Below are 16,439 nucleotides of genomic sequence, written 5' to 3'. Positions count from 1 at the left end.
TAAAACCAAATAAAAATAAGGTAAAAAAGAAGACAATGTGTAATATCTTATTGGAAAAAAAATGACCTGGAAAATATACACAGAAGAGAAAATTAAAAACAAACAAACAAAACCTTTGGACTATCTGGAAACCATGCTCAAGAAAAGAATCTAGATATCAACTTTCAAAAAATTATCAAGGAAAACTGCCCTGATATTGTCAAATCAGAGGGTAAAATAAAAATTGAAATAATACAAGAATCATGTTCTGATAAAGATTCCAAAATTAAATCTCCCAGGAATACTATACCAACTTCCAGATCTACCAGGTCAAGGAGAAAATATTGCAAGCAACCAGAAAAGCAATTCAAGTATTGTGGAGCTGTAGTCAGGCTAACACAAGATTTAGCCAATTTCACATTAAAGGATTGGAGGGTTTGGAATATGACCTAGTGCAGGACAAAGAAACGAGGATTACAACCAAAAATCACCTACCCAGCAAAACTGAGCAAAATCCTTCAGGGTAAAAATGCACACTCAATGAAATGGAGGACTTTAAACCATTCTTGATTAAAAAAACAGAAGTGAATAGGAAAATTGTCTTTCAAATACAAGACTCAAGAGAAATATAAAAAAAGAAAACAAGAAAGAAACTCATAATGCATTTAATAATGTTAAGTTATTTACATTCCTACATGGGAAGATGTTATTTATAACACAGAAGATTTTTCTTATTATTAGTGTCATTAGGAATATATATAGACAGAAAGCACAAGTGTGAGTCAAATGTGAAAGGAAGATATGTAGAAATTGAAATTAAGAGATGTGAGAGAGGAATGTACTGGTAGAAAGCAAAAGTGGTGGAAGAATAAATTATGTCATAAAAAGAGGTAAGGAAAAGGTTTTACAGTGGAGGGTGAGGATGGGGAAGTAAGAGGGAGAGAGTGAACCCTACTGTCATTCAAATTGACTCAGGGAGGGAATAACATATACACAATTGGAAGTAGAAATCTATCTTATCCCACAAGAAAATAGGAGGGAAGAGGATAAGAGAAGTGATGGTAGATAGAAGTAAAATATTTTGAAGAGAGGCAGGATAAAAGGAGAGAAACAATAGAATAAATAGGTGTGGGGAAAAGGATGGAGGGAAAAACAGTTAGCAACAATGACTTGGAAAAAATTGAAGTAAATTTCTCTGATGAAGGCATTTGTTCTCAAACGTACAGAGAAATCAGTTAGATTTATAAAAATAAGAAGTGCCATTACCCAGATGATTGATTTGTTGGTTGTTGTCCTTCACCTTCAAAGAAGACCAAATTGACATCATCATGATACAGTGAAATTTCAGTGTGTCCAACTGTGCCTGATCATACCAATATGAGCTCAGAATGCTCTACCACATGTTGGGCACAGGCAGTCCCTGAGAATAATCGAGGTGGATATCCCAAATTTCCACACGTATGCTTACTTTGTGCTGTTTCAATTTTGCTTTGTTCAAAGAACACTACACCCTTTCTGATGTGGGCATGCCATACTGAGAAGACCTGTGCCAGTGTATCCCATGTTGCACAGTCAAATCCAAAGTTCTTGAGAGATAAATTGAGAGTATCCTTGCATTGCTTCTTCTGAGCAAACCCAAATGACTAATGATCAAAAAAATTAGTTTTTAGATAAAGTAATCAAAACTATCTATCATCATATGAAAAAAATCGAATTCATTTTTGATTGGGAGAAAGCAAATTAAGCTAATTCTGAGTTACTATCTCATACTTATTACGTTGCCTACTATGGCAGAACATGTAATGACCAATATAGGAGGGAATGTGAGAAAAAATTGTTGACAGAGTTGTCAAGTGATTCAACCATTCCTAGAAGATGTTGGAACTATGCCCAAAAGGCTATAAAACCGTGCATACCCTTTGACCTAAAAATGCCACTACTACCTCTGTTTCCCAAAAGAGATTAAAAACAAAAAGGAAAAGGGCCCATACATACAAAAGTATTCATAGCAGTTATTATTTGGAGGTAAAGAATTAGAAGCTGAAGGGATGCCTATCAATTGGGGAATGAATGAACAAGCTGTGGAGTGTGATTATGATAGAATACTTTTGTAACATAAGAAATAACGATCAGCATTTTCTCAAAAAATGTGGAAAGACTTGCACGGGCAAATTCAAAGGGAAATGTACTATGTACAAAGTAATAGAAATATTGTAAGATGACCATCCGTGAATGACTGAGCTATTCTCATAATATAATGGTCCAAGAGAACTCTGAAGGACTAATGATGCAAAATGCTATCCATCCTCAGAGAAAGAACTGATGGTATCTTAATTCATGTTGAAGCATGTATTTTTAACTTTATTTTTCTACATTTTTGTCTATATTTTCACTTACAACATGATTGAAATGACTATGCTTTACATGACTACACATCTACAATCTACATGGAATAGCTTGCCATCTTAATGGGAAGGGGGAGAGAGGAAGGGAAAGAATTTGGAAGCCAAAGTTTAAAAACAAATGCTAAAATTGCTTTTTATCTGTAACTAGGGGAAAATAAATTTAATAAAAATAAACTAAAAAAATAAAAAGGTGAAATTTACCAAAGGAAAAATAATGTATAAAAGAAAACTAAAGCCAATAATTTCTTTAAAAATACATTTTGGCAATCTGAAGCTAGTGACTCTATGTGATGTTAAGATCCAGAGAAGGTAGGCAGAGCCAAGATGGTGGAGTAGATAGATGGCCCTCTAGAAGTTCACCCACATAACTGTTAAAATATCTGTAAAAAATGACTCAAACAAATTCTAGAGCAGCAGAAACCACCAAACGACAGTCAACCCAGGACAGACTGGAAGGCCAACTGGAAGAGTCTATCACACGGGGCATGGAGTGCAGCCCAGCATGGGCTGTTCAGCGCAGCAGGGACAGGAACCAGAACAGACTTCAGGGCTCCAGCATCAGCAGCAGTTCCAAAATTGTTCAACTCACAAATGCCACAGACAGCTTCAAAGGTCAGTGGGTGGGCTCCTTCACCCAGGAGAGTGGAGGCCAGTGTGGACCACCAGCAGCAGCCACTACAGCAGCAGCATCCATTTTTGGAGCACTCCGCCTAGATCCCCTGTGGCAATTGAACTACTGATCTGAATCTCAGCACTGACTGGCAGTCCTGGGAGTCCTCTGCTTAAAGCCCCTGGAGGAATTGAGATGGTGATCTGAATCTCAGCCTTGGACATGGCCCTGGGGTGAGGAGGAGTGGCGGTGTGGTGGTACTGGAGGTGGTTGTGATGAGGGAATTCTATTCTCACATTCTGGGCAGAAAAGTTTTTGGTTGCTCCTAGACCATTTTTCAGTCCAGAAGAGGAGAAATCTTCTCTTCCTTGATGATGCCACCTTGGAGAAACTGAGAACTTACACGTTCCCAGAGTATACCTTCTTCTTGAGAAAGGACTCAAAAGTCAAGTATCTGGCTGGAAAAATGCTCAGCAGAGGAAGAAAACATAATACTGTAGAAGGTTACTTTTTTGGTGAACAGGTATTTCCTTCCATCCTTTCCTATGAGGAAGAACTATGCCTACCCATACCATCAGAGGAAGTCAAGGCTTCTGCTTCCAAAACCTCCCAAATAAATATTCAGTGGTCTCATACCATGGAGGAGCTCAATAAGGACTTTGAATATCAAGTAAGAGAGGTGGAGGAAAAAATGGGAAGAGAAATGACAGCAATGCAAGAAAATCATGAAGAGGAAGTCAACAGCTTGCTAAAGGGGACACAAAAAACATGCTGAAGAAAGTAACACCTTTAAAAATAGGCTAACTCAATTGATAAGAAAGGTCCAAAAAGCCAATGAGGAGAAGAATGGTTTAAAAAAGTAGAATTAGCCAAATGGAAAAGTAGGTTCAAAAGCTCACTGAAGAAAATAGTTCTTTAATAATTAGAATGAAGTAGATGGAAGCTACAAACTTTATGAGATAAAAAGAAATTGCAAAACTAAATCAAAAGAATGAAAAAAGGAAGGCAATGTGAAATATCTCACTGGAAAAGTAACTTATCTTCAAAATGGATTCTGGGGAGACAATTTAAAATTAGGGGACTACCTGAAATTCATCATCAAAAAAACATCAAAAAACCCTAGATATCATCTTTCATGAAATTATCAAGAGAGTTATGGGAGTCAAGATGGTGGAATGTTTGATAATTAATATCTGCTTCCCCTTAGTGACCTTGATTGGCCCAGAGAATTTCTCCCAAGGAAAATGCCTGGACAGTGGGAGCAGCAGAAGTGGTAAACAGACTCATCGAAGGAATTATCAAGGAAAATTGCTCAGAAGTCCTAGACCCACGGGGCAAATAGTCACTGAAAGAATCCACCGTTCACCTCCTGAATTGCACCCCAAAATAATAGCACCAAAGAATACTGTTGCCAAATTACAGAACTGTAAAGTGAAGGAGAAAATACTGCAGATAGCCAGAAAGAAACAATTCAAATATCTAGGAGCTACAGTCACAATCACATGATTACAATTCTGGATAAGGTAAATATGATAGATAACTGGAGAAAACTGAATGGGGATAGAAAGGAATATACCTTTCTCTCAGCACCATACAGCACATAGACAAAAATTGATAACGTACTAGGCCATAAAAACCTCACAATACAGTACAGAAAGGCAGAGATTATCAATGCATCTTTGTCAGATCATAATGCAATAAAATATTTATGTAATCAGATGCCTCGGAAACATAAACCAACAATTAAATGGAAATTAAATAGTCTAATCTTAAAAAATGAATGGGTTAAACAACAAATTGTAGAAACAATCAACAATTTTATTCAAGAGAATGACAATAATGAGACAACCTACCAAAACTTTTAGGATACTGCAAAAGCAGTTCTTAGGGGGAAGTTTTATCTTTGTGTGCCTACATGAATAAAATTGAGAACGACATCAATAAATTTGGAATACAGTTGAAAAAGCTCAGAAACAACAAATTGAAAATCCCCAAGTAAAAACAAAATTAGAAATACTGAAAACCAAAGGAGAGATTAATAAAATTGAAATTAAGAAAATCATTGAACTTATAAATAAAACTAGGAGTTGATTTTATGAAAAAAGCAATAAAATTGATAATCCTTTTGTCAATTTGATTAAAACAAGGAAAGAAGAAGAGCAAATAATAAATATCTAGATTGAAAATGGTGAATTCACTTACAGTGAAGAGGAAATTAAAACCAAATAAGAAAGTACTTTGCTCAACTGTGTGCCCATAAATTCCACAATTTAAATGAAATGGAAAATTATTTTAAAAGACAAACATTGACCAGATTAAGTGGAGAGGAATTCGAATACTTAAATAACCCCACCTCAGAAAAAAAAAAAGTCATTGAACCAGACATCATTGAACTCCCTAGGAAAAATCTACAGAGCCAGATATATTCACGAATAAATTCTATCAAACATTTAAAGCATAGTTAATTCCAATACTATGTAGACTATTTGCAAAAATTAGGGAAGTAGGAGTCCTACCAAAATTTTTTTTATGATGCAATTATAGTTTTGATACCTAAACCAGGAAAAACCAAAACAGAGAAAGAGACTTATAGACTTATTTCAATAATGAATATAAATGCAAAAATTTTAGATGAGATTTTAGCAAAAAGAATACAGCAATTCTCACGACAATAACACATTGTGATTAGGTAGGATTTACACCAGGAATGCATGGATGGTTCAATATTAGTTAAACTATATACATTATTGATCATATCAACAATAAAATTAACAGAAATCAAATGATTATATCAATATTTGCAGAAAAAGCTTTTGACAACATGCAACGCCGATTCCTACTGAAAACATTAGAGAACATTGGAAGAAATGGAAATTTCCAAAAAATAATAAGCAGTATCCACATAAATCCATCAGCAAGCGTTATAGTCAATGGGGATAAGTTCAATGCATTTCCAATGAGATCAGGGGTGAAACAAAAATGACCATTATTACCACTATCATTCAGTATGGTACTAGAAATGTTAGCTGTAGCAATAAGAGAAGAAAAAAATTTGAAGGAATTAGAATAGGCAAAGAAGAAACTAAGTTATCACTCTTTGCAGATGATATGATGATATACTTGGAGAATTGAGGAGAAGCATGTAGAAAGCTATTTGAAATAATAAACCATTTTCGCGAAATAAACACACACAAACTTCATTTCTATATATTGCTAACAAAATCCAACAGCAAGAAATAGAAGGAGAAATCCCTTTTAAAGTTAGGGTAGACACTATAAAATATTTGGTAGTCTACCTGCCAAAACAAATGCAAGGTCTATATGAAAACAGTTACAAAAACATTTCGGAAAAGTAAAGTCAGATCTAAGTAAGTGCAAAAACATCACTTGCTCATGGTCAGGCTGAGCCAATACAATAAAAATTAAAATTCTTCCTAAATTAATTTACTTATTCAGTGCCATGCGAATCAAAGCATCAGATAACTACTTTGTACAGCTAGAAAAAAATTTCGAAATTCATCTGAAAGAACAAAAGCTCCAGAATATCAAGAGAACTTATGAAAAGAAATGCTAAGGAAGGTGACCTAGCTCTTCCCGATCTCAAATTGTATTGTAAAACAGAAATTATTAAAACCACTTGCTACTGGCGAGGAGAAAGAAGGGTAGACCTGTGGAATAGCTTAGGTACCCAAGAGAAAGTAGTCAACCAATACAGAAATCTTCTGTTTGATAAACCCAAGGACCCTCGATTCTGGAATTAAAACGCACTGTTTCACAAAAATGGCTGGGAAAACTGGATAACAGTGTGGCTGAAACTTCGAGTGGATCAATGCCTGACACCATACAGAAGAATAAAGTCCAAGTGAGTACACAATCTAGGTATAAAGATTGATACTATGAACGAATTAGGGGAGCAAGGAGTAGTGTATTCATCAGATTTATGGAGAAGGGAAGAATTTTGCACTAAATAAGAGATAGAAAACCTCATGAAATGCAAAATGGATTATTTTGATTACATTAATTTGAAAAGTATTTGCACAAACAAATCCAGTCAAACAAGATTAGGAAGGAAGCAGAAAACTGCAAAAGAAGTTTATCAACTAGTGTCTGTGACAGAGGCCTCATTTATAAAATATAAAGAGACCTGAGTCAAATGTACAAGAATACACGTTATTCACCAAATGAGAAATGGTCGAAGGATATGAACAGGCAGTTTTCAGAGGATGAAATTAAAGCTATCTTTATAGTCAAACAAAAATATGCTTTAAATCACTATTGATTAGAGAGATGTAAATCAAAACAACTCTGAGGTACCATATCATCCTTATCAGACTGGCTAACATGACAAATCTGGATGATGATAAGTATCAGAGAAGATGTCTGAGAGTTGGAACAAAAATTCATTGTTGGTGGAGCTGTGATTTGAACCAAACATTCTGGAAAGCAATTTGAAACTATGCCCAAAGCATTTCAAAGCAGTGCATACCTTTGACCCAACAATACCGCTTCTAGGACTGTATCATCAACAGAGAGCACAGGGTGAGTAGAATAAGAAGGCATTATGTGTAAAAACTAAAATTACGGGGTGAGAGAGGACTACATTGGGAGGAATATGGGAGAAATGGAATGGGGCAGATTATCTCTCAAAAAGAGGCAAGAAAATGCTTTTTAAATGGAGAAGAAAAGGGAAGAGGTGAAATCTAAGGCAAAATGCTGTTGATGGAACACGCAATCCACATCTAGAGAAAGAATAAAGGTGGCTGAACGTAGATTGAATCCATTTTCACTTCTTTTGGTATTTATATACACACACACATACACACACATATATAATATATATATGTGTGTGTATGTATGTATGTATATAATCTCTATCAGATTGTTTGCCCGTGTTGAGAAATGGTTAGGGGAGAGCTGGAGGTATTAGCAGAAGGAGGGGAAAATTTGTAACTCACAATTTTATCAAAGTGAGTGTTCAAAATAAAAGTAAATGTTCAAAATCCTTTTTGAACGTAATAGGAAAAATTAAATGCAATTAAGTAGAATTTTTTTAAATGACCCACAGAAATTCTAAAGGATTCATCATAATACAAAATGCTGTCTCCTTCCAGAGAGAGTAGTAGATGAACTCTGAGTGCAGATTGAAGCATCCTTTCTTCATTTAAAACATTGTTGCCATGGATAGCAAAGCCAATCAGGAAGCCCTGGACAGTCTGAAGCAGCAGCAGCACTGAATAATCTCAAACATATCAGCTCAGGACAGGAGTCCAGTGGAACTGAGCGAGAGTGAACTGTAGAATGCCAGGTAACTGCAACAGCTGGTTCTGAGACTATCAGCGTGCAGATTAAATGCCTGCAAGTCACTCACTTGAACTTCTGGCAGCCAAGACTGCAGAGTGATTGGTAAGAGCTCTTCCCCTCTCCCCTTTCCTTGATCTGCAAAAAGACAGAGACTGTTTTGCAGGAAAAAAATTCAGGAATGGTGAAATCAGACATAAGGTTAAACAGTCTCTTACCCCATGCAACCAGGAAAATCGCAAAGTGAGTCTCTCTTGCTGTGGATGGAGGGGATCAGTGTAGGACAAGAGCTGTCCCAGACAGCTCCACTTAAGGGAACTGAGAGTAAATCCTGAGTACCAGGGGGATTGAGCCTGGAGTCCTCAACACCAAGAACCCAGGCCTGATCAGCAGAGCCAAAGGAATCAGGAAGACAGTAGCATGAACTCGATTCACCAGCAACTGAGACTGTGTGTGCTCAAGAGAGGAGTCCTCCTGCGGCCAGACAGCCCCTCCCCCACTCTTAATGCAGCTAACTCCAGGGTAACACTGGGGAAACTCAGAACGACTTCACCTGGCCTTTGCTTTGGCACACCAGCCAGCTCAAGAACAGGTAACTTACAGCATTCTAACTTCTAGCTGAAAGAACCAGAGAAAACAATACAGAAAGCTTCAAGTTTCAAGCACAAGAACTGTGGGACCAAGTCCCCTGTGCCATGGGAGCAGATATCAATTTTAAAAACCACGAAAAAGGTGATCATCAAGACCAAGAAGCAGAAGAGAAAAGATAAGACCATACGATCTTTCTATGGGGACAAGGACCAAAGCATGAATATCAAAAGGTCAGTATTGAGACTTTATTCCCATCTGAAACTTCAGAATGGAATATGAACTGGCTTCATGCCCAAAGAGCCTTCTTTCAGGATCTCAGGAAAGATTTCAAAAAGCCAAATTAGGGAAGTAGAAGAAAAACTGACCAATGACTCACAAACTATGAAAAAAAAAATCATGGAACAATATAAAAGGAAAATTGGACTAACGGAGAAGCAGGCACAAAAGCTAGCTGAAAAAAATGGACAAATGGAAAAGGAATGACAAAAAATAATTGCAGATAATAATTCCTTAAAAGGAACGATATGACAAATGGAAGTGGAGACAAAAAAGTTAACTGAAGAAAACTATTTGTTAAAAATTGGAATTGGGAGTATAGAAGCTAATGACACCATGATACACCAAAAATCAGTGAAGCAGAATCTAAGGGATGAAAAGATAGAAGAAAATGTGAAATATCTCATTGGAAAAAAAAAACTGACCGTGAAAACACATCCAGGAGAGAAAATCTAAAAATTATTTGTCTAACAGAAAGCCATGATGAAAAAACCAGCCTCACAAATATCTTCTAAGAAATTTTCAAGGAACACTGCCCAGAGGTTCTAGATCCAGAAGGCAAAATAGTCATCAAAAGAATCCACCGTTCACCTCCTGAAACGAAACTTAACCTGAAAACACCAGGGAATATCTTTGTCAAATTCTAAATCCAACAACTGAAGGAGAAAATACTCCAGGTAGCCAGAAGAAAACAAATCAAATGTCGAGGAGTTACAATCAGGATCCTACACGACCTTGCATCTTCTAATATAAAAGATCATAGTATTTGGAATATGATATTCTGCAAGGCAAATGATCTGGGACTCCAACCAAGTTTCAGTTATGTATAAAAATTGAGCACAATATTGCAGGCAAGGAGATGGACATTCAATGAAATAAGGAATTTCCAGAATTTCCCGATGAACAGGCCAGAACTTAATAGAAAATTCAATCTTGAAACACACATCTCAAGGGAGACATAAAAAGTTAATGACATAAAATAAGCTTGTTATTTAATACGGGCAAACTGCTTACCTCCCTATAAGGGAAGATGATACTTGCTAATCTTGAGAATTATACATGTATTATGACATATGGAAGAGATGCACATGGATAGAGGGAGTGAGTATAAATTAAATGATGTAATGACAAAAAGGTGAAGGGATTGCAATTGGAGATGTGAAAAGAAGGAGGCATAAAAAGACAAATAACATAACAGAAAGAGGCCAAAAAGTTATCACAACAAAGGAAAAGGAGGGAGGGATATGAGCACTGTTTTAGATTTAATCTCATCGGATTTGATTCAAGGACAAACAAAAAACTCAAGTATAGAAATCTAACTAGCCAGTAGGAGAGGAAAGAGGAAAGAAAAAGGAAGGGAATAAAAAAGGTAGAGAATAAGTAGTAAGGGAAAAGGGGAGTAAAAGTGAGGGGTACTGAAAGAAGAGAGGTAAGACTGAGGGAAGCAGAGGTCAAAAATTAAAACTCTCCTGTAAAGGGTAAGGGAGAAAGGAGAACTAAAATTATAAATGGGGGAAAAGAGGATGGAGGGAAAGAAACAGACAGTAATCATAATTGTGAAAGTGAATGGGAGAAACTCTCCCAAATAACTGAGGCAGAAAACCTAATGGATTAAATACCCTAATGCAACAGTATGTTATTTAAAAGAAAGACATTGGAAATGGGGGGATACATACTGTGTAAATGTAAAAGGTTGGAGCAGTATATATTTCACTTCATCTAATGTAAAAAAAGCACGGGTAGCAATCCTAATGTCAAACAAAACAAAAGCAGAAATAGATCTAATCAAAAGACATAAGGAAGAAAACTATGTCCTGAGAAAAGGCACCATAGCCAATGAAGCAATTTCATTAATAAACATACATGCTACAAGTGATATAGCTTCCAGTTAGAGAAGAAGGTAAGGGTGTTACAAGGAAGAAATACGTGGCAAAACTATATTAGTGTGGGAGTTCAACATCCCCCTGTCTGAACTTGACAAATTTAACCTCAAAATAAACAAGAAAGAAGTTAAGGAGGTAAATAAAAGTTTGGATAAGGTATATATGATAGATCTCTGGAGAATATTGAATGGGGATAGAAAGGAATGTATCTTTTTCTCAGTGGAACATGGCACACATACAAAAATTGACCATGGACTAGGGCATGAAAACCTCACAGTCCAGTGCAGAAAGGCAAAGATAGTCAATGTATCTTCCTCCTATCATAGTACAGTAAAAAGTACATGTAATAAAAAGCCATAAAAAGATAGAAGAAAACTTCATTGAACACTAAGCAATCCAATTGTAAAGAATGAGTGGGGTAAAAATGGCAATCACAGAAACAATCAACAACTTCTTTCAAAGGAAGGACAATCATGAGACAACCTACCAACAGTTATGGGATACTGCAAAAACAACTCTTAGGGGAAGTATTATATCATTGAATGACTACATGAATAAAATAGACACAGAGGAGAACAATGAATAAGGCATGCAACTGAAAAACCTAGAAAAAGCACAAATTGAAAATCCCCAAGTAAACATCAAATTAGAAATACTGAAAAGGAAAGGAGAGATTAATAAAATTGAAATTAAAAAAAAAAACTGTTGAAGGAATAAAATTAAGAAATGGTTTTATGGAAAAAAACAAAAAAATTGATAAATCCTTGTTTGGTTTGATTTTATAAAAGTAAAACAAAGTACCTATACCAAAAATTAAAAGGGTGAACTCACCTCCAATGACATGTAAACTGAAGCAATAATTAGAAATTATTTGACCACCTGTATGCTCATAATTTCGACAATCTAAATGAGATGGATGAATATTTTAAAAATATATAAATTGCTCAGATTAACAGAAGAGTAAGTTGAATGCTTAAGTAACTCTATCTTCGAAAAAGAAATGTAATGAGCCACCAATTAACTCCCTACGAAAAAATCTTCAATGCCAGAAGGATTTATAGGTGAATTCTATCAAGCAATTAAAGAAGATTTAAATGCAATACTACATAAACTACTTAGGAAAATTGGTGAAGAATGAGTTCTGCCAAATTATTTTTTTTTTGAAAGTAAAAATGTCTTTATTTTGACTGGTTTATTCAATGTATAGTTCAATTTGATGACAGTTTGTAACTGTAACAATGTAGTTCCCTTAAACTCCATAATGCTACAAAGGGAAACTTTTTTTCCTAGAAGTGGGTCAATAGTTGTGAAAAATTGAAAGCACGACATTATTAGCAGCATGGCCACTTCAACTGCAGAACTCTTAACAGGGTGGTCAGGAAATGAAAGCATTTTTTGTCTGGAAATTTTACACAAAAGGGCACAAACATTTAACATTTTTTTCCTGATAAAAGAAATAGGAACAAGATGTGAACACCAAAGGAAAACTATATGCATGGGAGAGACAAAGACAAATCAAGTTCAACTATAAAGATTTCAAAGGATGATTATAGAAAAGGGAACCAAATATTTTACTCAAATGCTTTTATAGCCTTTTTGTAATGATACATATATATATATATATATATATATATATATATATATATATATATATATATATATATATATATATATATATATATATATAATTCAAAATATATTTTATACAGGTAAATGTTTCTCAATTAATGGTGGAAGCAAAGGTATAATTGTAACATAAAGCATTGTCTTTCATAAGACTTCTCATCCACCTGAACTTTCAATTCTATTTTGAATTAGTGCACATAGTACATATTTTAGGTGTAAATATTATATTCAGTTCAAATATATTAAGCAAGTAGACAGCGTAACTCTCCAAAACATTTTTCACACCAAAGAAGCATGTTCTAGGACACTGTACACACTGAACTTAAGTCCTATTAATTTCTGATATACTTATTTATTAAAAGGCTTGCATAAATCTGATTTTGCTTTCTACAATGCACATTTAATATTCCATTTTCCAATCTATAAGTGTTTTTGACGCACTTTGAAAGATTTTGTTATCAGTATTTTCATATTTATACTAGAAATTTCAGTTCAATATAGGCAATATCCCTTTAAAATACTTCAACCATAAATGGTGTCTTTCTTTTTTCAACTATTGATGTGCAACACTGACAGCAACTAACTGAAAAATACAGCACACAATTATTTCGGTGTTTTGAAAATTCAGGGTTCCAGTTGTAATTCTACTAAAAATAATACTCCTAAAAATCAGAGACTATTTAAAACATATTTAAAGTTTGACTTCCAGTTTTATGCTTCTTTCATATTGATCTTGAAGGAAAATAGAAATAAAAATAAGATTTTGTTGGAACTGGCTGTTTGCCAAGATCATAAAAAAATAGGTGGGAACATTAAATTGAATCACTGATCTTTAATATGTGATATTTAAATAACTAATTATTCCCAATTATTACAAAAAGATTAAAAAATAAACAAAAAAACCCCCAAAAGGTGTGATGGTCCCTTGATTGTTCTGAAGATAGGTAGCTTAGTCTAAGCCAAAACATTTCTCTCCCTCACAGAAATCACCCTCCACCCACAACTGCCCACAAAATGCATGAAATCATACAAATATATCAAAAATCAAAGAGCAGGAACTGTATTTTTAGGATCAGAATGACGTCTACTGCTTAAGACTTTCTTAATATAAAAAGCAGATTTCTTTGGGACATTAGTCATTTAATTTGATAAAATTCAGTTATGAGGATTTCTCTTTCTTTTTACAGGGGTGGGGGGAGTCAATTCCATTTGAAGTTACAATTTCATTTACGCCATTTTCTTTTTCTTTTCTTGAAGACCTGCCTTTAGTTACTGTGGATTTCTTTTTCACAATCTGAGGTGGAGAAGAAGAATGTTCCCTCCACCTTTGAAGCTGGAAATTAACGAACTTTCACGTCAGAAATGCCTGAGTGATGCAAATTGTTTCAAGAATAGCAATTCTTAAAGGCAACATATTGAAGTTTCCAGTACTGAAATCTAATTTCTGAATTTCTGGTCTTGCTAGGCCAAAGCCAGCAGTTAATACAGAGAGAATCAAAGTCAGAAATCTTCCCAAAACAAATAGAACTGCTCACAAAGAAAATCCTTTCTGATAGTTTTCATCACTAAAATAAAACAATATGGAAATATGGAGCAAAAACTCAACAAAGTAATGCAGCACCAAAAGAACAAGTCCCAGGTCGTTCAAGTTCAAAAGATAAGCTTCACCAATAGAGGTAAATGCCAATGTAGACAAGCCATTGTGGAATATCTTCTTTTTTTGGTTTTCTGAAAGTAGAGCTCAGGAAAAGCATGAAACCAGTAAGCCAGCTGTGATATGTAGAAGAACTTCATTTGAAATGCCATCAGGGTAAGGGGGTAGGATTTCCACAGAATAGCTGGATCTGAGATGAAGTTCTCAGACACTAGAATTCTTGTGCCTCAAATACAAGAAAAAAAGGTGGAATGCAATAAGTTGACTAGATTCATTAAATTTGCTCTGTTTCGTTTTTGAGAAGTACATTTGACTGTTAATTTTTTTCTAATACGTATTCCTGAATTATGGCATAAAAATTTATTGCTACTAGCATGTAGAAAAAAATTGTAACCAAATCTTTGATGCCATAGTAAGAGAAAGAGAGTATTTCGGTTGCACGGTGTTCTGTGGCCAGAATGGTAACATTGTACTGAAGAGTAACAAAAATGACTGCTGCTTTTGTTGTAATTTCAAACATGAGCCCTACCAGGAAGACCACGGTCACACAGGAGATGATGTCAGGGTGATTCTACGGGATGAATTCGTGGCTCAGGACCTGGGGGTTCTTGGTGCTTTTCCTTCAGATGGCCAGGGTGAGGGCCAGCTCCTGTCCTGTTCAATCCTGTCCTTCCTCCTCCTTTCCTACTCTGGAGTCGCTGCTACTGCTGATGCTGCTGCTTTACTCTTCCTCATGGGCAAGATGCTGCTATTGCCATTGCTGCTGCTACCGCCTCTGTCCCTTCCCCCTGGATGCTGTTCTCAGCCCTGCTGCAACAGCTCACTGTGACTTCAATTCTTATCCCACAGCCTCTCCTAAATTTTTATTATGATAAAAAATATGGTCTAACATCTAAATCAGAAAGAGCAAAAAAAAAATTATAGATCAATTACTCTGATGAATATAGATGCAAAAATTTTAAATAAGGAATATTGAAAATGAATACAGCAACTTATCATGAGAATCATACATTATGATCAGGTAGAATTTGTACCAAGAAGGCAAGGCTGGTTCAATATTAGGATAACTATCAGCATTATGATTATCTCAATAGATACAGAAAAATCCTTGGACAAAAAAACAAAACAAAACACTCAAGGGTATTAAAAATACTTCAGATCATAGTAATAAATGGAGCCTTCCATAAAGTAATAAGCAGTATCTAGCAAAAACCATCAGCAAGCATTATATGTAATGAGGGTAAGCTGGATAAGTTACCAGTAAGATCAGGGGTAAAACAAGGATGTGCATTTTCACTACAGTAATTCAGTATGGTAACAGAAATGTTAACTTTAAAAATAAGAGAAAGAAAAAGAAATTGAGAGAATAAGAATTGGCAAAGAAAAAACTAAGTTATTAGTCTTTGCAGATCATATGATATGCTTAGAGAATCCCAGAGAACCAAGTGAAAAAACTACTTGAATTAATAAACAACTTTGGCAAAGTTTCAGGTTACAAAATAAACCCACAAAAGCATTTTTATAAATTACTAACGAAGTCCAACAGTAAGATTAAGAAAGAGAGAGGGGGATGAAGAAAAGATGGAGAAGTAGAAGGATCTGTAAGAGTTCTCCTCCCAAAGCCCATAAATGTGTGTTAAAAATGTCTCTCACAAATTCAAGCGCAGTAAAAGCCACGAAACAGCAGAATAAAAGAGTTTTCCACTCCAAGGCAGCCTGGAAGACTGAAAAGAATGGTCTACTGCTCAAATCTCAGGGCAGATCATAGCCTACAGAGCCCAGGCCAGCCTTGGCCATGCATTGCTGTTCAAACGAGGCACAAGCAGCCCTCAGAGGGAGAATCACCAGGAACAGCTGTGGTTCCCAGATTATTCAACCCACAAATGCCAAACACAGCTTCAAAGATCAGTGTGAAAATTCTTTCACTTTGGTGAGAAGGGAACAGGGTCTAGGCCTGGTATCAGGTAGTGGTAGTGTCCATTTTTGTAGTGCTAAGCCTAAAGACTGTGAGGAAATTGAGCTGCTGATCTGAGTCTCAGCTCTGAATGATGGCCTGAAGTGAGGAGGAGCACTGACATGCTAGAGTTGCAGAGTTTTTTTGGGAAGAAGGAACTATA

At 35.5% G+C, this 16,439-nt stretch overlaps 1 pseudogene; it reads right to left on the bottom strand.

The window, feature by feature from the left end:
- Positions 1 to 13,827: 13,827 nt before the first annotated feature.
- On the bottom strand, positions 13,828 to 14,698 carry LOC140498570 (translocating chain-associated membrane protein 1 pseudogene; annotated as a pseudogene).
- Positions 14,699 to 16,439: the final 1,741 nt, after the last annotated feature.

Source organism: Notamacropus eugenii, chromosome 4 (assembly GCF_028372415.1).
Source record: "Notamacropus eugenii isolate mMacEug1 chromosome 4, mMacEug1.pri_v2, whole genome shotgun sequence".
NCBI lineage: Eukaryota > Metazoa > Chordata > Mammalia > Diprotodontia > Macropodidae > Notamacropus > Notamacropus eugenii.
Note: the sequence above shows the minus strand (reverse complement) of the source record. Positions and strands in the feature narration are given on the sequence as shown.